General features: G+C 38.7%; 1 protein-coding gene across 6 annotated transcripts in view; it reads right to left on the bottom strand.

Moving 5' to 3' along the window:
* LOC129764641 (uncharacterized) overlaps positions 1 to 24,095 on the bottom strand; it is an 83,631-nt gene that overhangs the window by 37,122 nt on the left and 22,414 nt on the right. For 5 of the 6 annotated variants that reach the window (XM_055763912.1, XM_055763910.1, XM_055763914.1 and 2 more), the window contains exon 2: positions 14,498 to 14,708. The exons of the other annotated variant lie outside the window; for it this stretch is intronic. The gene's annotated coding sequence lies outside the window, so the exon portion shown is untranslated. The remainder of the gene's footprint in view (positions 1 to 14,497; positions 14,709 to 24,095) is intronic. 6 annotated transcript variants of the gene reach the window in all.

The following is a 24,095-nucleotide window of genomic DNA, read 5'->3' as shown; positions in this document are numbered from 1 at the left end:
AATTCGATACAACGTACAATTTTGAAAGTGAAATGTACGTTATATCGAAGTTTACCTGTATGTGTTTAAAGTGAGTTCGGCTAATAACAAGAATTGGAACGATAGCCAAAGCTTTCCGACACTTTTATCAATGATGGCGGTTTATTGATAAACTGCAGCAATTTTTTATATTTATATCAACTCAGGAACAAATCTTCACAGAAGCTTTATGCTATTTTCGGAATCAAATTTCTTCTTAGAAAAGATATTTCTCTACTAAACCAAGCTAATACAGTCCTATTCTGAATACCGACGGATTTTCATTTCGTTCGAAATCGTTATTTCATTCGAGTTATAATTGTGCATTCCCTATTTCGAACGTTGTGCCCATTTAATGTTCGAAAAGAAACAGATCGAACGAAACGCATAAACAACTCGAACGGAATACAGAATGGAATTTTATCAAGTCGTTCGAAATATTTCAAATCGATCAAAATACAGAATAGAAGTGAAAAATATCAGTTCCGTTGCCAATATCGGGGCCGGCTACGGAATTACAGTAAGTACACAAATATCGGTTCTTGCTTTCTAATGTGACCAAACGCATCGTTTTGAATGGGACAGTATAATTTTTTCGACCATTTTGGATTGTCCCGTCTTTTTATTTTTCTTTGAAAAAGCAGTAATACATGCAAGATTATGAAAAATGAAAATTTTTTTAAATTTATTTTGAGAATTATATATATGTATCAACTTAACAATGTATTTCAATGTGATGTGTTTTTTATAAAAATATATATTTTTTAATTCGTCTTCGTGCGAAATCTTTCGAAATAGTCTCCAAGGGTAAATCATATGAAGTATAATCAATACATAATTTTATTTTCATTATCCGTTGAATATGAGACACTTTTGCCATTAATGCAATAAATGTATAATTAATGCCCGCAATGTGTATCGGAAGATATCAGCACTTTTCAATTTTTTTTTATCTCATTTATTTATTTATTAGGCTCATTAGCATTTTAGCTGTAAACAGAGCCGGGTTTTAATCGTGTACATGTACATATGTTTATGTTTCTATAAATTGTAAATTATACAGTAGTTAGTAGTAGCCATTTAGGCGTTAAGTATTCTGTTCCATTACATTATGGTAAATCACACAGTAGTAGCCATTTAGGCGTAAGGGTATTCTTTCTGTTCTTCCATTGTTCAGCAGACCGGACAGCGAAGATAGTTGATATTGATCATTGTTGAGTTATTTATAGAACAGCAGCCCGATGTGTCTTGCAGAGCAGAGCATTGTATGGATGAATCGATCTTATTTCGACCGTGGATCGATTTCCATCGCTGATGATGGTTGCGTGGACGTAGTTATTCTATAACAACACAAAGATGGTCAATTGAGGGCCCTGAGTTTGAATTCACGATCGATCGCTTGGTAAGCGAACGTGAAACCAAGTGGCTACGAAGACCCCCCTCTTTTCAATTTTAACAAAGATTTTTTTTTTACTGAATATTCAGATGACATAAGACACTTATGCAAACCATTATTCTGCTCTTTGAAAACAACTACTTCAACATAATTCAAACCAGTAGCTACTCAAATATTGATTTCAGCGTATTCGAAATGATCAGAACTTTTCTTTTTAGATGAACAAAGATTTTGTCGCTTGAGACACATATACGATTATTCAAACAACATGAGACCTTTATGCAAACAGTAGTTCTGATATTTATGAATAATCTTTATGGCTAAATCATGCTGTTATGATTTTTTGTTCCACATTCTTATGCATTCAACGCACTATGCATTATCTTGTGTGGGTGAGCACTTTGTTTGATACTGAGTACCGTTATCTAGTACTCACAGGAACACCGTATTGATTCGTGAACAGGTTCACTAGACATCAAGCTTTGTTTAGGAAAAGCATAAACTGATACTTGGTTGGGTAAAATATAAGATTAGCATGGTTTCTTGCTGTGATGGCTGAGAACAGACAAACGACCAGAAAGAGTTAAAAAAGTTGATGAGTCTGTGTCAAGGGGCACGGACGGGATCTTGACATAGGACTGTGATTGTGTGTAGTAATTGCCTTTGAATTGATTTTTTTCATTGCTCAAAATCAGTATTTTTTCTCTTTTGATACTTCAAATAAAAGCCCTGAAAAAAAAAAATTAGTGTGTTATATCTATGATATAACCGCAAGGTTCACGTGGAACTACCTTAGCTGAGCAATCATTCGTTTGTATTGATTAAATTCTTGATTGAATGAAACAGTTTCCAAATTCAATTGAGTTCAATATATTTGCTCTGTGAGTGAAAAAAATGAACAAATGCCGTGTAAAGTCAATTCATTTATTGTGATTGATTGTTCTTCGTTACAAGTAAATTTAATGACGGACCTTTTACGTTTGGTATGATGATTAGAACAAAATATATGTACGGAAGAATTATCAAACGTTTGATGAACCAGCCTAAGGCTGAAAATCTTTCCAATAAAGACAAAAAAAATTATCAAACGATTATTTTATTTTACATTTCCCTCTGAAGTTTACATCCCAAAAGTGTACATACTTCTCGAATCTCGAATTTACTTGAAACTGGGAAGTTCATTCGCTTCTAGTGGCTGCACGATTTTCCCAGGTTCCTAAGTTTAGAAGATCATGTTAGGACAGACATATTCCACTCTGCACAAAGGCAAGCGAGGACAAAAGTACTCGCAGTTTGCATTTATTTGCAGAGCCGATTTCCCCAGAAACCTCGGTTTTGAAGTCTGTGTTAGGGAAACACATTTCAATCGGAACAAAAATACCCCCGATTTGTATGAATTCGCAATGCCGATTTCCCCACGCTTCATGGATTTGAAGTCTGTGTTAGGGAAACACATTCCAGTCGGAACAAAAATACCCCCGACTTGCATGAATTTGAAATACCGATTTCTCCAGGCACCTTGGTTTAGAAATCTCTATTAGGGAACACATTTCGGTGGGAACAAAAGCTCCCCCTACTTTCGTGTGTTCTTTTTCTTCTATTTGGCTTTAAGATGGTTTAAACTTTTCAGTTCACTCGCCTCTAGGCTCTTTCGTGTGCTTGCAATGCCGATTTCGCTGCTTGGTTTTAAAGTCTGTGTTAGGGAACATTTTTCGATGAGAACAAAAGTCCCCCTACTTTCATGTATTTGCAATGCCGATTTCCCCAAGGCTGCTTGGTTTTGATGGCTGTGTTAGGGAAACCGTAAATCGGGCCAATCAAAACGATGCAGTTAGGGCGTTTAGATAACGCCTAATATTTTACAGTTATTCAATTGTTTATCTAATGAAAAACAACATTTTGTTAGTTGCGATAGATGCGTAGAAATATTCCCTATCAAGTGATGCAAACATCTCTCCTATCCAGTACGAAATGTTCGAGCTATAAGCATTCGAAATCTTTCATTTTTTCCTGCATGTTCTGTGTTTAGGTTTTCATTTTACCCTCCATATATTCCGGTTAGACGTAGTCCCACGTCAAAAAACCGTTTCCTGTATGAACTTGTATCGGGTTAGGTATATATTAGGGTGCCAATGAAAGTGGTCATCTCGAATTCCAAAAAGTTACCTCATAAAAAATGTTCACCACCTCGAAAAAACACCCTATGCAGAATATTAGCTCAATCGGACTTAAGGAAGAGTGGCACGAAGCGGTCAAAGTTAGAGTTTTTTGAAAATCGAAAAATCTCTCAACGTCGATATTTACTGTTCTTCTAAAAAAAATTTTTTTTGGCGCTCAGTCGTTTTTCCATATTTTTGCCAAAAAAAAAATTTTTAGGTAACTGTAAATCTCGACGTGTCATGCAATTTTAAGACATTTGGCGTCATAAAAAAAATTTGAAAACCCCGATTTTCGGTGATTTTTCGATTTTCAAAAAACTCAAAATTTAACGTCTGCGACCCAGTAAATGAAGTCCGATTGAGCTAAAATTGAATATATAAATATATAAAACATTTCATCTTTGGTAGAAATAATGCCATTTCGTGTGCTGGAGGGTCAAATGCGCAAATAATGTGCTGTTTTAAAAGCTTAAAAAAAGGTTTGTATGTACGACGACGTTAACGGGGATCGAACCAAGGCATGCTGGAATGCAAAGATATTTCACACAACCACGCTATCCATATAGCTGCCAGCGCTGATATATAAAAGCTTGATAATATTACACCTCATCATAAAATGAAGTTGGAAAGATTTTTCTAAGAGGACAAAGAAGAACATGAACGAGAATATATATTTCTCTGTCTGGACCGTGTATTTGGCAAACTATACGAAAAGCTTTCATATGCTTCCATTTAAATGTGTCTCCTGTTTCGTTTGCTCATATATATTACACAAATGACATACACGTATTGGGAAGTAGAACTTTTTCTGTTATATTTCGGCTCATTTAATGTAATAAATCAGGATGCCATAACATGTGCTAAAAATTAACTTTGGGTGTAGGAAAGGAGAAGGAAAGGAGAATGGGCAAGTGCATTCGAGAAAGTGAAGCGAGCTTCTAAGAAAGACATATATGGGGAACATAATATCAAGATCGCGACTACTCAAGCTATCATAATCTGATATGCGTGAGTATATCCTTTCGAGCTCCTAAATCAGCAGCCAGTTAAATTCATTAATTGCATTTTTTACATAACCAAACATGCTCGATATTATGACATCCTGGACCACAATTACATAAATTGTTAGTAGCAAGACCTATACGATAAAGATGTGAGTTGAGCCCGAATTGATTGAACTTTGGGGATAGTAGAGTAAAACCATCTTCCAAGATCATCCCTCCATTGATTCTGCCAACTTATAAATGCCTGTTTGTCCGATAAATGTAGAATAATTCGTGATACATATCGACTTATATTGTGAGCTAACGCCGAACTGTAGGCAAAATTATTGCTTGATGCTTTGGGGAGGAAAACGAGTGGTTAGTGTAATCGTAAAAATATACCCATTTTAATCGTCAAATTGTTTAACTTTTTTACTATATTTTCAGTTTGTGTTTCAAGCAAAAAATTCCTGGATAAATTTCCTATCCAATGGTATATAACACAAAATATGTCGCAATACCGATTTTGAGTAACGGGTGTTAAATAAAAAATGAGAATTTTTTCAATACCTTTCAGTAACTCAAATAAAGAGCGTAAAATTTTCTTTCTCCAAGAAAATTGTTCTTTGGGCTCCCTAGAAACAGTAGGCGTGTTTGGTATTGCTAGTTTGAATTTAGTCAAAGCAAAGATGGCGTCGAAACAGCACGTGCTCCGCGAACGCATTGTATGGTTCTACGAAACGCATTTCCAGCAAGGAAAAAAGTTCACGGTGGCACATTTTAAGGAAGAAAATGTACCTGTCAGTACGGTATATCGTATCCTGGGTTCCCTGAACGTAGAGCGGAGGGTCGGAAGTGGTCGTCCGGTGACGATAATGACGAAGCAGAGGAAGACATCGTTAAAGAAGCTGTTTGACAACAAGGACGCAACCAGCCTGCGTGACGCCGGTCGGAAATATGGCTGCTCCCACGTATTGATCCATCGGACCCTCAAGATGGAAGGAATCCACGGAGTACACGGAGGAGCAGATTGAGACGGTGTCGGTGTATGACTAAAAAATACCGCGGGACGTCTTTCGTTCTGGCAACGAAAGCTATTTTCCGCTGTCCAAAACGCATATTCCAGGAAATGATAATTACTACTCCAGCGACAAGTCATCCACACCGCCTGAAGTGAAATACAAGTTCAAGCACAAGTTTGAAAAAAAGGTTGTGTTGTACATCGCCATTTCCGACCGGGGCATTTCAAAGCCTTGGTTTAAGCCGAGCGGTCTGGCAATCAACCAACAAATCTATCGAGAAGAGTGCCTCGATAAAATCCTGCTGCCATTCCTGAACGAGCATCACGCGGATGGGAAGTACATCTTCTGGCCGGACAAGGCGTCTTCCCATTACGCCAAGAAGACGCTGGCGTATCTTGAGGAGAAAAAGATACCGTTCGTGCCGAAAGATCGTAACCCAACAAACTTGCCCCAGTACCGCCCAATAGAGGATTTCTTTGGCTAACTCAGTGCCCTAGTGTATAAAAACAATTGGAGGGCCAAGGACACGAAGCAACTGACTACAAGAATCCGGAATTGTATGCGGAAAATGGACGTAATTGCCGTACAACGTGCTTGTGAGAGCATCGCGACAAAGTTGCGTCGAACAGCAGACCACGGCCCTTACTCAAACATTCACTGACTTTTTTTTGAAGAAAATACATTATGTTATTAATAAAAAATACTGAAATCGATGAAAAAAAAATATTTTTTTTTATATGTGATTGAAAAAATTCTCATTTTTTATTTAACACCCGTTAATATGCGTTTGAAAACTTTTAATGAATCGTTACAATTTTCGTAGAGTGACCCCCCCTATATAGAAATCAAAGACATAGTTCTATGTCAAATTTTTTTATAATAATGCCCTATTGTACTACGATTTATTTGGAAACCCATGCCTTAAAATGTTAATCACCAGAGATTAGTTAGTGACCTTTTAAACATTTATTCGCCTTGTTATAATAGATTATGTATCCACCATTAAAGTTGCTGTTAATTTTGATGATTTTATTAGAATGAAATTATAACAAATATTTTTGGCTAGTGAGGTGCGAAGTGTTCTTAAAAATATAACGTTGTATCTTGGTTGTTTTGTTTTTGCTACTGATACTAATGTTAAACCTTTTCCATAAAAACGTTATCTGTTTTGTGAAATGGCCCGTAGTCCTACGTTAAGAAAAACACACAGATCGTCGAATTTTTGGAAGGCCTATAGAAGGCTGGTTGGTCTTAACTGATTTTACCTCATACCATCATATGAGGACCTGTATATTTCGACATTTCTAGGATAACAAATATTAGCAAAATAATTAAATTACAATTTTTGACACGCAAAATAGCACTGTAGTTTGGAATGGTTACTGTTAGCTCGCTTGGATAGTCAGCAATACAATTAATTCTAATCAATCACTATTCATTCACAAACACAACAAAATATATAAAGCGATAGCAAAAATGTGTAATGCAATAGTTTTGTATTACAACCACACATACAAATCATTCTGCTATCATATGAATGTTGGCACGGTTGTGGTAGTTAGGGCAGATTACTTATATTTCTCAGTAAAAAAAATAACAAATATAAACACTGAAGAATACAAGAATCAAGGCAAATTATGTTGTGACAATGTAATTTGCAAGAAAATTTTGATTAAAAACTTAAAATGGGTCATTTGACCCCTCGTGGTAGGTTTAGTGTTAAGCATTCCTGTTAATTCAACAACTGATAGCTGTCCGTAACTCAGCTGACAACGGTTCCGTAAAAGCCAGTCGAGCCATACGTTTGCCATTTAGACGAAGCCGATTCTTGATTTTGGCGCCAGTTTGTGACGTAGGACTACGTCTTTCATTTCTCTACCGGGGTGTAAAATCAAAGTTTCGAAAACGAAAGCGTTACGCCGGAGACCGAGATTTTGAGCGTTAATAGCTCCTAAACAACTGAACGAAATGGCATGATAAACACTTCATTGGAAAGATAAAATGTCTACGCGTCATATACTTGTTTCTTTTTGATCAAAAAACTTGTTTCAATAGCCTTAAAATTGCTTTCAAAACAGGCTATTGAAATCACCAATCGGTATATAAGCGAGCGCCGCTCGCTTCGTTCATCATGAAAGCGCTGATGGACGGTGTCACCAAGAGCCTGGGGAGTGATGCCACTGAAAAGGCGACCAAGAGAAAATCAGTATCGAAAAACAGTTCCGCTTGAGACATCGGAGCAGCCACCACATACACACATACACGCGCGGAACTCTATTCGTTTAGTTACCATCCAGCATCGAGAAGATTCCGGAAAGATATCATCGTTGCTGAAAAATAATCTGCCAGGTTCCCTTGGAATTGAAAATTGCATTCAAGCGAAAGAGTTTATTTTAACGTTTTCTATCCATATAATACTGCGACCAACTACATTTGGTTTTGTGATTTTTCAATCAAGTGCGATCAACGTAAGACCATGTCTTTCGGCAATTTATTAGAGGTGCAATGAATCTTAAGAAGGAATTTCCGCTCTATGCACACTGGCAAACGATGTTTACTCAACAATTTCCCAAACAAGAAATGGGTGTTGTGAGAAAGGATAAGCGAACGCAAAAATTATGTAGACTGATTTGATGCAACAGATATTTTGTCTTTTGGAAATGAAATACAAATCATATCACAATACAAGCAATGTATTATGTATTATACAACTTTTGTGTGATTGCTTCTTTTGCTGAATATTGTGCCTCCAACGTAACGCTCTCGTTTTCGAAGTCCCCCCTATATTCATTTATTCATTCATTCAGAATTGATTCAGATGCAACTAAAAACAAATGATCACTAAATCAACGATAGTCCTACGTCACCCTTGCGGTTATACCACAGATATAATCCACTTCCTGTTTTTTTTTTCTTTTTTCATTAAAGAGATTTTCAGCCTTGGCTCCAGTTGTTAAGAATAATCTTTCGCCTGGAACTGATGTCAACATCTAGTTCAGTGATCCTTTGAGCCACTGGTGACAGCAAATCCCCTCAGTTGCTGCCATTAGTTCTGTCTCGGTTAGCATTTGTACAGAATTGAATAGTAGAAGAAGCGATTCAAATGTTTTTTTTTATCCCAACAGTTTATTTTATTAGGCTCATTTTGCAATTCAGCTGTAACAGAGCCGAATTCATTCGTGTACATTTTTTATCTTAAGATAACTTTTGTTGTACATTACACTGTTACCATTTTGAGGCGTAAGAGTATCGCTATCTATCGATAAACATTTGTTTTTTTATTTTTTTATTTTTTTTTTTATTTCTGTATTATAGTGACTTTCAACACATTTGGCTGGTTCGTCACTTTTACCTTCCATTTCGGAAGAATGTCGGGAGTGAGAATTGAACTCGTGACCCTTAGCGTGAGAGGTATAGATGTTACCGCTACGCCAGATCGCCTCCTTGTTTTTTTATCTATAACACAGTAGCCGTCTAGGCGCAAGAGAATTCCTATTCTATCGATGCACAACACATGTCGCCTTTATTCAGCGTAAGAATATTGCTATTGTTCGAATGTTCACAGTTGGGCTGTCCACAGCGGGACTGTTGATATGAGGCTTCCTTTGTTGCGTTATTCATAGTGCCAATTACCGATGCAGCAGACCGAAAATGTGAGCGGTAAGGGACTGGGATTACCGACACATGATGATTGTTGCGTGGACATAGTAGCTAGAATAACACACTAAGATGGTCAGTTGAGGGGCCCTGAGTTATGAGCTCATGATCGTTCGCTTAGTAGCGGACACGCAACCAATTAGGCTACGAAGACCCCGTCGATTCAAATGTTGACCTTATGTTTAAAAAATATTCTAGATGGTCATTGGTGAGATTAAAATCGATGTATACTGAACCACGGATCTACAAAAAGTTTTTCCCATATCGCAAAAAATCGAAAATCGAAAGAATCGATTTTCTCGATCAAACAAACAGGAAATCGGAATGGAAAAGATCGATCTTCGAAAAATCGATCCGAGATCGCCCAATCCTACACTGGATACTTTGGCTTAGGTTTGCTCAGCTGTCTGGTTTCGAAAACGATTAACAGACCGTTGTCGGGTATCCAGTGAAGCGGGAATTCCTTTGTAAATTTTAGGCTAATGCTGACATAGGTATTGGGTTCAATTCCTGATCGGTCAAGGATTTTTTCGGGTTGGAAATTTTCTTGACATGCCTTGGGATATGTAAAGTAATGGGCCTGAAGTATTGGCTAGAATTAGGCTTGGGTTTGCTCAGCTACCAGAACTTGGAAACGATCGCAAATGCAGGCCGTGGCCGGGGATCTGATAAAGTGGGATTTCCCTTGTAAGTTCATGGCTAATATTGACATAGGCATGGGGTTCAATTCCCGATCGGTCCAGGGTCTTCCCGGGTTGGAAATTCTCTCGACATGCCATGGGTTAAATACGTTAAGTTGATAACATAAATTGTTCTTCAATTAGGAATCTATGTTTGTAATATAACCAGTCCGTTTGTTTTGTTTTTTACTTCAATGTGCTTACTGGTTATTTTAATAATTGTTACATAAAGATCAACAAGAGAACTCGTACTGCTCAAACTTTTTGAGGTGATCATCATCATTATTTCATTATTTCATAAAACGAGGAAATTATTGTCTTTTGAGTGTATGTGTGTCCGTGTATTTTTCTTGTCAAGACTATGGTGATGATGGTATTTTTTTTTTTTTTTTGCTTTTATATATATCTTAGTTATTCAATTAAATTTAAAAAATTATTGTGAAGTCTGCAATAGTTTGAGCCCGCGCGCGTTGGCAAACATAGAGAAACGTGAGATTGAACAAAAGCAAAAGAATTTTTGATCGAATAAAACAAAGTCATTCCAAGGGGTTTAATGTGGAAACCTGAGGTAAGCTAGGGATAGCTCAATCGGAATACTTGTAAATTCATCTTCTCAACAGATAATTATATCAAGATTTTTCTGTGTTGTGGCGGATCTCATTGCAGATTCAGGTTGACACGTTTATACCCCAGGTTGAATGTAGGGCCTGAAGTATCGGCTGGAATTAGGCTTAGGTTTGCTCAGCTGTCTGGTCTCGAAAACGATTAACAGACCGTTGTCGGGTATCCAGTGAAGCGGGAATTCCTTTGTAAATTCTAGGCTAATGCTGACATAGGTATTGGGTTCAATTCCTGATCGGTCAAGAATTTTTTCGGGTTGGAAATTTTCTTGACATGCCTTGGGATATGTGAAGTGATGGGCCTGAAGTGTCGGCTAGAATAAGGCTTGGGTTTGCTCAGCTACTAGAACTCGGAAACGATCGCAATTGCAGGCCGTGGCCGGGGATCTGATAAAGCGGGATTTCCCTTGGAAATTCATGGCTAATACTGACATAGGCATTGGGTTCAATTCCCGATCGGTCTAGGGTCTTCCCGGGTTGGAAATTCTCTCGACATGCCATGGAATGAATACTTTAGACAAAGGCTTACATTGTTCTATCGATTAGTAATCTATGTCTGCGGGATAACCAGTCCGTTTTCTTTTCAATTTAATGTGCTCACTGGTTAGTATGATGTAATAAACTCAGTAACTCAATTATTATCAATAAGATAACTCGTCCCGCTCAAGCCTTTGTAGGGGAAAGAGGTGGGACCATCATCATCATCATATCGATACATGTATACCTTACATACCGAAGCTGAGAGCTGACACACTCAAGCAGTAGTCATCAACGATCCGAAAGAACACTGCGTCTACGAGACGAGACGAATGCCAGAAGACACACTTCTATTAGTTCCACAAAGCGATGGATTATGTGGTGATCACCAGCAAAATCACAATTCCACTTCATTTGACACATCGTCACTCAATGATGAGCCTATCGCCCTTCAATTTGCTGCAAACTCGTGCAGACTGACAATAGTGCTACTGTCTCTACACGCTCATTAAAGACTTCACCTTTATCTTCATACAGTCTCGTTTCGCATCACGTCCATTTCTTTTATTTTTCACACCGAAGCGAAAGTATCAAATCGTCAAATGAAAATGAAAGGTTTTTATATCGAATGAAAGTGGCTTATTTCGAATGAAAATTTCGTTGGAGCTCGAACCGTATTCACTGAAACTAATGGAAATGACGATGTGAAAGAATGTGCAGTATGCTAGCAGGCGTAATCAGTTGTCGGTGCTGGTTTTTAGACTCACATGCCTTTCTTAATTCCATTTTTATTGAAAGACGGTGCGGGAAAATCCAGTTTGGAGAAATGAAATCGAATGAAATGTTCAATTGAAAGTAGTGATCGTCCTTCCACACGTGAAACTACTGCTGAAAGTTTGGAAAGATTCTACCGTGTATGGCCAAGAGGTGGACTGCTCAAACATCTCCGTGAAAAACGTGAACCTCCATGGCGAAGATGATTTGGGGATTTGGAGCAACGGATTCAAAACAAGCGTGCCGCAATTGCCTTCTGGAAGCGTTAAATGTGCTGAATATGGAGAACGTATTGGCCGGCATCCGAAAGTCGGCCATCCGTAGAGTCTGCGCAATTGTTCGACCATCCCTTGGACGGTACTAAATAGGAGCTTGTCCATTCCGCAGAACTTAGTCCCTCTCCGGTGTTAAGAAGACCTGGGGCAGGTGAAATTTTCTGGCAAGGTTCGCTAGGAAGTGTCAAAATTCTACTGGAGAAAAATTTACAGAATTCACTATTGAACTCTCACACTAAAAAGAGGCTTTGAATGTTATGAACCCCGATACAACAAAATACCTGTTATATTTTGTATATAATCACGAAAATATTTTTCAATCTTTTATTTGACAGACACATTTAAATGTTGTTAAGCATTTCAGTTTATTCTTGTAGAATTTGACAGGAAAAAAGCAGATAGTCTTGATGAATTTCTACAAAAGCATTCAATATTTAAATTTTCCGAAATTTGCATTGCGAATTGATTCTCGAATTGAACACCCCAGTGTACCGGGGCATCTCATCAGCCCGGTGTATGCATAGCCAGAGGGACATTCACTTGCCGCTTGCGTTCACTCCTTCAGTCAGTATCCTGTCACCGAGCCAGGTCGAACCAATTTCGCTCATATACACACACCACCACCACCCGAAAGGATATACTTTTTAATCCTTGCGAAAATACATGCAAAACAATCACTCTCTTTCGCAGTTTCTCTCTCGTTCTCGTTCACTCTTCCTTCCACTCAAACACATTGCAACCAGGATGAAGGAGACAGTGAGTAGAACACGGCGCGGTAGAAAATTGGCGAAAATCTGCAAAAATTGCAAGCAAAAAATAGGGGGCAACGGATGACGGAGATGCGCTGGAAGCCGACAGCAAAGAGGACGAGGACCGCTTTTTGTTCTGTGTTCTCATCAAGACAAAGCGAGATACGACGCACGGAGCTTGCTTCAGCGGAGGGATTGTGCTCTTTATTTTAACGGAAGTTGCGTTGTCTTAGGGATAGTGCACACAAATGGGTGAAATTGGAATCGTTTGAAATATAGCGAAAAAAATAACAATAATGGTAACGGCTCACAAAAGGGGTGCAAATTTACGGCGACTGTAAATAGGGGAACGCGCGATCCAGTTTACAGTTCAGTTGCGGTAGCTTTTGGTTTCTTGTTTCAAAAGAGCCCCCTGAGGCGAGTCTTGATCTCGGTATGACTCCAGGACACAGAGCCAGGGTGGTAGACGGCGAGGCCCTGCAGCATCGGCAGTCAATCAATGCCGAATTCATGAATGTTAATTAGTCAGTTCAAGGAATGATACGAGTCGGACAAAGAACTAAGCACAGAATGTGAAAGATAGCCGTGACGAATCTCGATTTAATTCGCCGTGTGCTCTGAAGATGAAGAGCGCGAAGAGGGACGAGATGCGATGAAATGAAATACAGCCCAGCCTCAGCTCGCCGTCTGAGTACTAATTAAACTTTATAATAACGCGACGACAGTTAGTCCGATCTTTTATATTTAGTTCAAATCAAGCGTAGCGGCAAACAGAGGAACTTTTGATTGCGTTTCCCATTGAAGTGACGACGTGTTCGTGAGAGGGTCGAACTGATGAGGCGCATAACTATGTAATGAACTCGTTCTGCTGGTTGCGATGAAAATGGACTTCAAAATCTCTTAAAATGTGTGGCAGGACAAGGTGTCCGTCCGGAAATATAAACATTGGAAGCAAAACACGCAGTATAGATTCCAGCGCTGATAAGCATTCCAACAAGCTGTTGTCGGAGTTCTAATTTGTCGACGCACGCCATCTGGCTACGGAGCCACACGGGAGACGGAAGTACGCCCTCCTCCCTCCTCGCTCCTCTAGCTCCTGTTGGGTAGCCGGGTTTGGTGATACCCGCAAAAGCAACAAATAATCAATTAGTGGCCGTAAAACTCCTTCGTTTCTCTTTCCACAGCAGCAGCTCGCTCGCTCGCAACGGTTTCCTTCGTCCTTCTTGCATCGGTCATATATTTTGTTTTCCCAGCCAGCCCGAGAGTTGAGTGTGGTGGCCACTGGGATAGGTCATAAATTTTTCTACTCCCAAAGCAAAGAAGAGGAAAAGGACTAACTCTCGGACCGGCTTGTGAAACGGGACGCACGCGGAGGGCCGAAGGAGCAAGAGGAAGAATATTGAAACCCAAACCGAGGGTGCCGTAGTAAATGCGAAGTTATGGCTTCGGCCAGAGCAACCAACGCGGTTGCTGGTGTTGGTGGTTCAGGTTCCACGTACGTAACAAGCCATTTCGAGCCTTTTTTACGAGGTGATAGCATGAGGTTTTGTTTACTTTTCTTTATTTGCTGTCGTTTTTGACTTGCCATGAAGATCGGAAACAAAGATACGAAGGAAGAAGATAAATACAGTAGGTTAAACCGCGTGCGTTTGTGTGAAGGAAAAAACAGGAACAACGTCGGACTTACCTGTGGATTTTACGGCGCGTCTGCAGTGATGTTCTCGATTAGGAAATCAGTCTCGTGGCCAAAGTTTCATCACTTTTCGGAAACGCCCTGCAATCTACTTCATGCCCAAGTGATGTTGTTTTTCGATGTGGCCACTTTGGAGAGTCGTTGTCGCACCGATTTACCAATTAACACGCCGTCGGCCAAAATTCCGCGCCCGGGGACGAAATCACTGCAAGACACACAAGCGGGGAGAAATAGCGTTACTTTTCGACAACGTTCACACACAAATCCTCGCTGCGGGACTGGTCTATTTGAGTTAATTATTTTTATGATTTAACAAGTCGTTGTGTCGGAGAGCGATGTTTGGTCCCCTCTTTGGCACTCGGTTGAATGCGATAATTCTGCTGGAACGGATCTTTTCATTTTAGCCAAGTTGACCAATGCTGATGGCTACACATGGCTACAACATGTGGAACGAGGGGTTTTTCGTTGGTTCCAAACACTGGGAGTACTCGCCGAGAGCGGATGCTGTTCATTAAGCAACGAAAATAGGATAATTAACGCCCCGGTGGCACCAGTAGCTGATAATTATAAGTCATTTAGCATGGTCTGGTTTGGGAGAGAACACATACGCGTATTTTGAGTAACGGAAAGTACCCGCCTTTTTGTGGGGTGTCGTAATTTTGATTTCAGTCTCGTAATTATTATAATGATTGGCTCTGTGTCAGTGATGATTGGCTCTGACGCTCGTTTACGCCTTAGTAATGCCATAATTGTTTGACATTATTTTAGAAAGTTGTCAAGATTTAACGGATAACGGTCGCAGGAAGTGCTCGTGAAGCTACGCTAAAACGGCATTGCCCGGATTGGATGCAGTTGCCTATTGATAAAACGGTTTTTCGATGAAAACGACAGACTTACGCTTCCATGCAAAATATGTTAATAAGAAATACATCTGCTGCATATAAATCCAGAGCCGCTAACTTGACCACAAATGAATAAGTTCTATCTGTTTCCCAGCAGATTATGTTACGAGAACGTCATGTGTATAGTTGAAAAGTAGTAGCGCATCCTCAGGTTGTCATATTCGCAATCATATTCACTGTGTTCTAAAAGTTTTGCCCTTTTCAATCACAGGACGGACTCGATTATATACAGTCTCCAATTTCTTTTCACTGTATATAATCAAATCCTGTATATAATTTAGCCATAATTTTTTTATTCGTTTTAATATTTTTTTCATTTTTCGAATATAAAAGAAGAATTTAAATTTTTACTCATCCCCTTAAAGTCTGAAAGCACCTTTCTCACAAAAAATATCCGGAGTCTTTCAGATTGTAATAGAGGATCATATTTGACGAGAAAAATCCTTCTACGTATATGTTCGTATTTTAACAATGACAGAGTTATCTCTGTTAACTCTGTTGACTTAAACTGGTACTACTTTCAAAAGCATGCTACGTGAGACGATTGGACCAGTGGTTGGACCAAGTGGAGCAGGACTTGGCAAGAATCGATGCAGCCGGGAGTTGGGGAACCTCAGCCATGGATCGTGTTTATTGGCGAAAAGTTGTGAATTAGATCGGATCTCTCAATGGGATGATGAATCATTGTAAATAAATAAAAAAAAACAAAGACGATTCTGTTACTTCCACTTGAAAGACAAGAAAAATTAGTACAAGATATAGTTATGAAACGTCAAAATTACTGGATTTAAATAACACTTCGGAAGTGAAAAACTTAGAATTTAGTGGAAGTGCTATAATGAATTTTATCTCAAAAAAGGATATTAAACATGATTATTTCTATCAACCACATTAAAGTTCTCTGATTGCTCTACAGATTGTTCTTCAAAACCCAATTTCTATCTTGTTTAATTTCGCTGCAATATCATTTTAAACAATTCCTGGCGATTCTTGAATTTAAATAAATCTTCGAAAATCGCGGTATTTACTTTACTGTAACCAATTAATTTTCATCTTAACTTTGGAATAGTACATTTGTTCTTGAAATAAGCAATATTCGAAAAATGAAAAAAAAAATCGAACTGTATGTAATTGAATCTAAAATTGTATATAATCGATTCATATATAATCGAATAATAATAATTGAGTCCGACCTGTATCACTTATCTATTTCTGGACGGTCGAAAAAAACGTGTATTTTTTCAACATGCAAGAGTTATTGTCGTTTTGCACACATATCATTACAGATCGGACTCGATTATATACAGACTCGATTATATGTGATTCGATTATATATAGTTTTGGACTTGATTATATTATATACACTTCGAAAAAAAATTTTTTTTTCCGTCAGGCTACGCGTGCGCCAGTATCGTGTACAGCAAATGCGAAGCGCAATATTGGCAAATTAGAATGTACTCGATGGAAATATTTATATAACACACCGAGCTTTCTGTTCAGCTCGTGACTGACACCGAGCTTTCCGTTCAAGTCGTGTCAGTCACCGGTGACTGACAGTATAAAATATGATAATAAAGGTAAAAATTGATTTTTTTCCAGGAAACTTTAATGATTTTTATTAACACGTTGAGTGTCATGTCAGTCATCGGTGACTGACACCGAGCTTTCCGTTCAGGTCGTGACTGACATTTTTATTACATACCGGTGACTGACACGACCGTAATGGGAAGCTCGTTCACTGACATGACACTCAACGTGTCAATAAAAATCATTAAAGTTTTCTGGAAAAAAAATCTATTTTTACCTTTATTATAATATTTTATACTGTCCCGTCACCGGTGACTGACACGGCATGAACGGAAAGCTCAGTGTTAGTCACCGATGACGGACATGACACTCAACGTGTTAAGACGTATTTTTAGCTTACTGCTGGTTGGGGTCTTTCAGATGGATCATTCAGTTTTTACAAATTTCGAATTAAGAGTGGCGTCAAAGTACAGCACATTGCAAGCCGGATGGAAAGTAGAAAGTTTCCGAATGCAAGAGCTGTGTTCATTGTTGTAATTACCAACAACACAATCTATTTCGTTTTTTTTTTGTTTTCGGTCTGCGGAATATGTTGAATAGTATAATTTGTGAATTATTTGTTTGGGAAACATGTTTTTGGGAGTATTGGAGATGCAATTTTGCTGAGAGGTACGGAAAAACTATTTGGATATTCGATAAGTTATTCAAATTGACAGCCTTGGTGTAGTCCTACGTCTCTTCGTTTATGTCCCCGACATTACTCACCCGTCTTTTTCTACATAGTTCTGGCTTCTTACTCTTTTTGGCTTGTTTTATTGGGACTTTGCATTTGAACATTCATTCGGGAATGTTCATTCGCCACTACCCTTGAAAAAGGTCAATTGGGGAAACCTGACCTAAACTCTCGGGCTTGAAGCCATTTGTATATTTCGAAGAGAGAGAAAATAGAAAAAGAGAGGGAGAGAGAAAAAAAGGGAGATAGAGAGAGAGAAAATAGAAAGAGAGAGAAGAGAGAGAGAGAAAATAGAAAGAGAGAGAAGAGAGAGAGAGAGACAGAAAAAGGGAGAAAGAGAGAGAAGGAAAGAGAGTGTATGTGTTCAACCATAGAGTTTTTAACATTTGCAGTTCACTCACTTCTAGCTTTGAAAAAGACCAATTTAGAAAATTTAATTTTCCCTCTCGGCCTTGAGCCTTCAGTTTTATCCGTATTGCTAGATCGATCGTTTCTGCAAGCAACCGAACAGCCCGTCTAAGCAGAAACTAGTTAGACACACGCACTCTGAAGTTGTTATTAATACTTTCACTATGTATTTTTGGATTTTTTTTCAAATATGCAATTGGCGTCGGCAACAAAAAAAAAACCTAACGAGAGGAAAGTGAGAAGGGGGGTTGAGGTTACGTTACTTGATGTGACATAGCGGGAGGGGAGCTAGCCGTTACGAAACTGTTGCGAAACAAAATTCCTTTTTTCAGCTAGCATCGATTACGGGACCGAACGAGATGTGTTTCCTGAGCCAAGATGATAAAGCACGTGTTGTAATGGACTTCTTCTTGAATGGCGTTAACGTTCCCTGTGGAACTTTTGCCATCTCAACGTATGCATTAACTAGCGTCAGTTATAAATACTTTTGAGATTTCTTAAGCCAAATAACACGCCTTGAATGTATTTCGAGGGGCAGGCTCTAGAATACGCGTGTCCACAGTGCAGGTCGAAGGAAATTTCTCTGAGAAAAACCCCTCGGCCATAGCGGGAATCGAACCCGAACACCCGGGTGCACTAATGGACTTAAAAGCAGCCAATAAGCAGGCACCGATTAATGCATCTTGAATACCCGTTAATTTACCGGACCATGAATTTGTCACGGCTGCCAAACATAAGCCCATTCTCTTTGTTATTGCAGGATGCAAAAAAAAAAGCTTGGTCAAACTGAAGCAGTGGAATACAGTGGTCCGATGGTTGTTGCATTTCGTTTAGGAAGGCACTGTTCATCAAACGCATTTTCGCATAGGCTCGATTTTGAAAAGGTGTGCGAGCTGTCTGAATTGATGATTATTTAGTATCAAGGAATAATCAAACCAGTGATCATAATTAATGAGGATGGATGATCAGACGAGAACCCTCGTTTTTAAAAGGTCATAAATATTTTCGATTTATCATTTTTATCAATTGAATCGTGATGCAATATTCGATGCTACAAATGCTCCAGGACGCAGCGCTTTCAACCGAGTTGAACGTCGGATGGCTCCTCTTTCCCGGGAGTTAGCAGATTCAATACTTCCTCATGGTAATGAGGGATCTCACTTGGGGGAAAAACTCAAAATAAGGAACTCAGAAATGGAAACGAAATGTTTTGAGTATGCAGGGAAATCGTTAGCTGATGTGTGGAATAACCTAGCGATTGATCGATATCCCGTCAAAGCAGAATATGTTTAGTCCGCCAACTCTCAAATCGATGAAGCGGAATTAATACGATATGAAGCCGAGTGGTTTGCTCGTTACGTAAGGACATTCCGGTACCTTTTGCAAGTAGTGAAATGTAACGACAGAAACTGCTGCATTGAACCAAGGAGTGGTTACTTTTGTGTAAATCAACATCAATTTATACCAGCCCATGTTTCCATGGCCATACATTAATTTTCCGTCTCTGTCCGAAATTCGATGAACTTGTCAAAAATTCTTCCGAAGTCAACACTTGCATATAACAAATTCCGGCCTGGGCAGATGTCTGATTTTATACGTTGGTATTTTCATTACTTAAAAAAGCTAAATAATTATGAAAATTTTCCACACGACTTTAAATTTGTGTGCAGATAATGTAAGCGTTACGTAACTTAAGAGGGAAGAGGGTTTGTCTTGCGTTACTTATTGTTACATAGGGGGGAGGGGGTTCTAAAACCGCCTTTTTAGCGATACGTAATTTGCTCTTATGTCTCGTGATCTAGATGATGATGGACTATTTTTACTTTGTATTAGTTTTCAAAAAAGGCTTATAAAAGTTTGAGACTAGTGCTTGAGAGATATAAAGGATATAAAGTGAAGTTTTCTAAGGGCCGGTCTAGGAATTATTCGAAAAGGAAAAATTCTCGACATCGCCGGATTGTCAATCCAAAACTAGGCTGCCGATTGGACTATATTTTAGAGCACCAATAGTCTTCAAGGGCCTTGTCAAGACAGTATCGGCTCTCGGGCTGGATACGTGGTTGCCTTTTGAATAAAACAATTTTTTTTTCGATTTATATCTATGTATATAAGTTACTTTTTTTTGTCAAACTAGATTCAATGTTGAAAGAAAGATATATTTTAGATAACTCGTCTTGCTAAAACCTCTGATGGGGTAGGAGACGGGACATCATAAAAAAGAGGTTAAAGGACCTGGTCCTGCCAAAGTACCATGAAATGAAACAGTCCAGAAAATGAATTTAGAGCAGGGAGAGTTGAAATTTTATCTGAGCACAGCACAGCATCAACTGGGGCTCAATACGAATCGATTGACCGCGTCTGGGGTACATTTGAGAGATTGCGTTATGGGCGGTCAATCAATTCAGAATGACCTTTGCCTAATGGCATAATAGGTCCGGTCAGAACATAATATCTTCACCCTTATTATGCTTTTGACGTGGGATTAAGTCCAACCCGAATATAGGGGGGGGGGGGGGGGTTAAAATGAAAACCTCAACACAGAACATATAAGAAAAAATGAAAGATTTCGAATGCTTATAACTCGAACATAAAGGGTGTTAAATAAAAAATGAGAATTTTTTCAATCACATATTAAAAAAAAATTTTTTTTTCTTCATCGATTTCAGTATTTTTTATTAATAACATAATGTATTTTCTTCAAAAAAATGTCACTGAATATTTGAGTAAGGGCCGTGGTCTGCCGTTCGACGCAACTTTGTCGCGATGCTCTCACAAGAACATTGTACGGCACTTACGTCCATTTTCCGGATACAATTCAGGATTCTTGTAGTCAGTTGTTTCGTGTCCTTGGCCCTCCAATTGTTTTTATACACAAGGGCACTTTCTCCTCAAGATACGCCAGCGTCTTCTTGGCGTAATGGGAAGACAACTTGTCTGACCAGAAGACGTACTTCCCATCCGCGTGATGCTCGATCAGGAACGGCAGCAGGATTTTATCGAGGCACTCTTCTCGGCTTAAACCAAGGCTTTGAAATGCCCCGGTCGAAAATGGCGATGTACAACATAACCTTTTTTTCAAACTTGTGCTTGAACTTGTATTTCACTTCAGGCGATGTGGATGACTTGTCGCTGGAGTAGTAATTATCATTTCCTGGAATATGCGTTTTGGACAGCGGAAAATAGCCGTCGTCGTCCAAAACGAAAGACGTCCCGCGGTATTTTTTGGTCATCCACCGACACTGTGATTTAACCGTCTCAATCTGCTCCTCCGTGTACTCCGGCGACCTCGTCTTCTTCCTGCAGACGATTCCTTCCATCTTGAGGGTCCGATGGATGGAATGGAAGGAATGCGTGGGAGCAGCCATATTTCCGACCGGCGTCACACAGGCTGGTTGCGTCCTTGTTGTCAAACAGCTTCTTTAACGATGTTTTCCTCTGCTTCGTCATTATCGTCACCGGACGACCACTTCCGACCTTCCGCTCTACGTTCAGGGAACCCAGGATACGATATACCGTACTGACAGGTACATTTTTTTCCTTAAAATGTGCCACCGTGAACTTTTTTCCTTGCTGGAAATGCGTTTCGTAGAACCGTACAATGCGTTCGAGGAGCACGTGCTGTTTCGACGCCATCTTTGCTTTGACTAAATTCAAACTAGCAAAACCAAACACGCCTACTGTTTCTAGGGAGCCCAAAGAGCAATTTTCTTGGAGAAAGAAAATTTTACGCTCTTTATTTGAGTTACTTAAAGGTATTGAAAAAAATCTCATTTTTTATTTAACACCCGTTATCTTAATGAATCGGAACGTTATATCATAGATATAACCCACCCATTTTTTTTACAAAGCAACCATTTTTGGCAAACAGTTCTTCGATTTCGGACACTGTCCAAGCACCCGAAAGATGCACTTTCGGAGAAAACTCTGTTCCGCGACCTTTGTTGTAGACAAACGAAAACACACTTAGCACGAACAACGCCCACAGCGAGGAGAACAAAACCACACACAACTGTTTGTTAGTGCGTGTGGCGAAAAACGTGACATGAATTTAGTATCGCTACTAATGACACACTTGTTATTACAAAAAATTTCAATTATCAAATGAAAAAAGACAGAAAAGGTAACTCGAGATGGAATAAATTGGTGACTGAGGTTCATTAGCAGTGTGTGTAAAAAGAATGTTCGCGAATTCATCCAGAATGATTTTCTACTATTTGATGAAATACTTCTATTTTCAGTACCTAACATTTTCTGTACCTCCGGATTATACAGTGATAGGCATAAAGTCCACCTTGTCTATTCAATTTTTTTCCCAATTTCTGGACTATTTCATCTTAAACTACTACCGTAATTTCATATAATTGTATATTAACAATTACTCTTTCAAGTAAATCACAAGTTTTGCATTTTTTGTTAGATTTTGTTTACTTTCTTACGTGATTTGTGCGATCACAAAGATAAAAGCTCACCTCCAAAAAAGTAATATTAAAATCATTCAAAAACTTTGAGTAACCCCTCGTTTCCACATGTTATGACAGCTAGGACTGTGCGATATTGGCGTTCTAACGTACAAATCTACACCTAGGCGCTGCGGTGAAAGTGATGATGGTTTTAAATTTTGCAATGTGAGCTTATGGAAAGTTTGTAATTCTTTTTATAAATTACAATCATAAACGATTATTTGATTGCAATGAGTTTGTAAGAAATTTGATTCTGCGCAATTTCATATATAACATGTTATTTGCTCACCTTTTTCATTTGAGAAAACTGGATAAATATTGACAATGGTTGAATCAAAGAAGGAAATTCGAGAGCACAGTCAAAAACAAGTTGAAAAATGCATGGTTCCTGCATGTGAGAACTACCTTGGAAAGCCCGGAAGTAAAATATACGTGATTTATTTTTGAGTTTATCATCATTTTCTTAGTTCAAAAACAAAATCCAGATGTCTCACCGATCGTTTATGTTTTGCGTTAGATCGCCAATTATTTACAACTTTTCAGTGATTCAGTTGACGCAATATAAACCAAGTGTGGTTTACGAAGGCACATAAAAGTCGATTGTTGTTGTCTACACAAAGAGTTTTTAAAAAAATCAAAATGATTAAAAAAATCAGCATACAAGTCTGAAATCTTGTTGTTTAGGATAATTTGCAACAGATTTCACAGCGGAAGAAGGAATAAGACGGGAAGCAGTCCATGAAATTGTGCACAAACACAAAGCTTACGGTTCGCTTATTGACAGATCCGGAAGAGGCCGTCGTCGGGGGACCGATAGCCGGACGAATCAACGTATCATCCGGGAAGACAAAAAATCTTCAAAAGTATCAGTCATTTAGGAAAGCCTCTCGTTGGCAGTATCGGCCAGAAACGTACCCGCTGACTAGCTAAGCATGAGCTCAAGAGCAAATACGTAATAAAATTGGAATTTGCCCAGACACATGTTAACAAACCCAAAGACTTTTGAAAAAAAAATCGGAATCGCTTCGAAAAACTGGAACTGGTCTACGAAACAGCTCGAAGCATACTGCTGAGAAGGCCAAAACCTTTTTCCGTTCACGCAAAATAAAACCCCTTGAATGGTCACTACCCAAACGTCTTTAACAGGTCGTTGAAGCTTCAGGAGCCCACACGAAATATTGATGCTTTTAACTTTTTTGTTTTTATTGTTTGATTTGTTATTTCTCGAGCTCGAGCTTTCATACTTGTTTTCTATTTTTATTTCGCGTGCCATTGAAATAAAATGTTTCATTTATGTTTTATGATTTGATGGAAATGTAACGCAAAATGATGTTTTTATAATAAAGACTCATGAAATTTGCTATTTTACTTAACAACATTGTTTTTTATTCGAACAAAACTGAGAAAATCGTTATCTAATGCTGTTTATAATAGAATGTAAACAACACTTTGTTCGCTTCAATATCGATTGCTAACAACTGTGTCTGTCATAACATGAAGAAACGAGGGAATTTTAATGTTATTTTTTGGGGGTAAGCTTTAATTTTTTTTCAGCGCACATT

This window comes from Toxorhynchites rutilus, chromosome 2 (genome assembly GCF_029784135.1).
Source record: "Toxorhynchites rutilus septentrionalis strain SRP chromosome 2, ASM2978413v1, whole genome shotgun sequence".
NCBI classification, from domain to species: Eukaryota; Metazoa; Arthropoda; class Insecta; order Diptera; family Culicidae; genus Toxorhynchites; species Toxorhynchites rutilus.
Note: the sequence above shows the minus strand (reverse complement) of the source record. Positions and strands in the feature narration are given on the sequence as shown.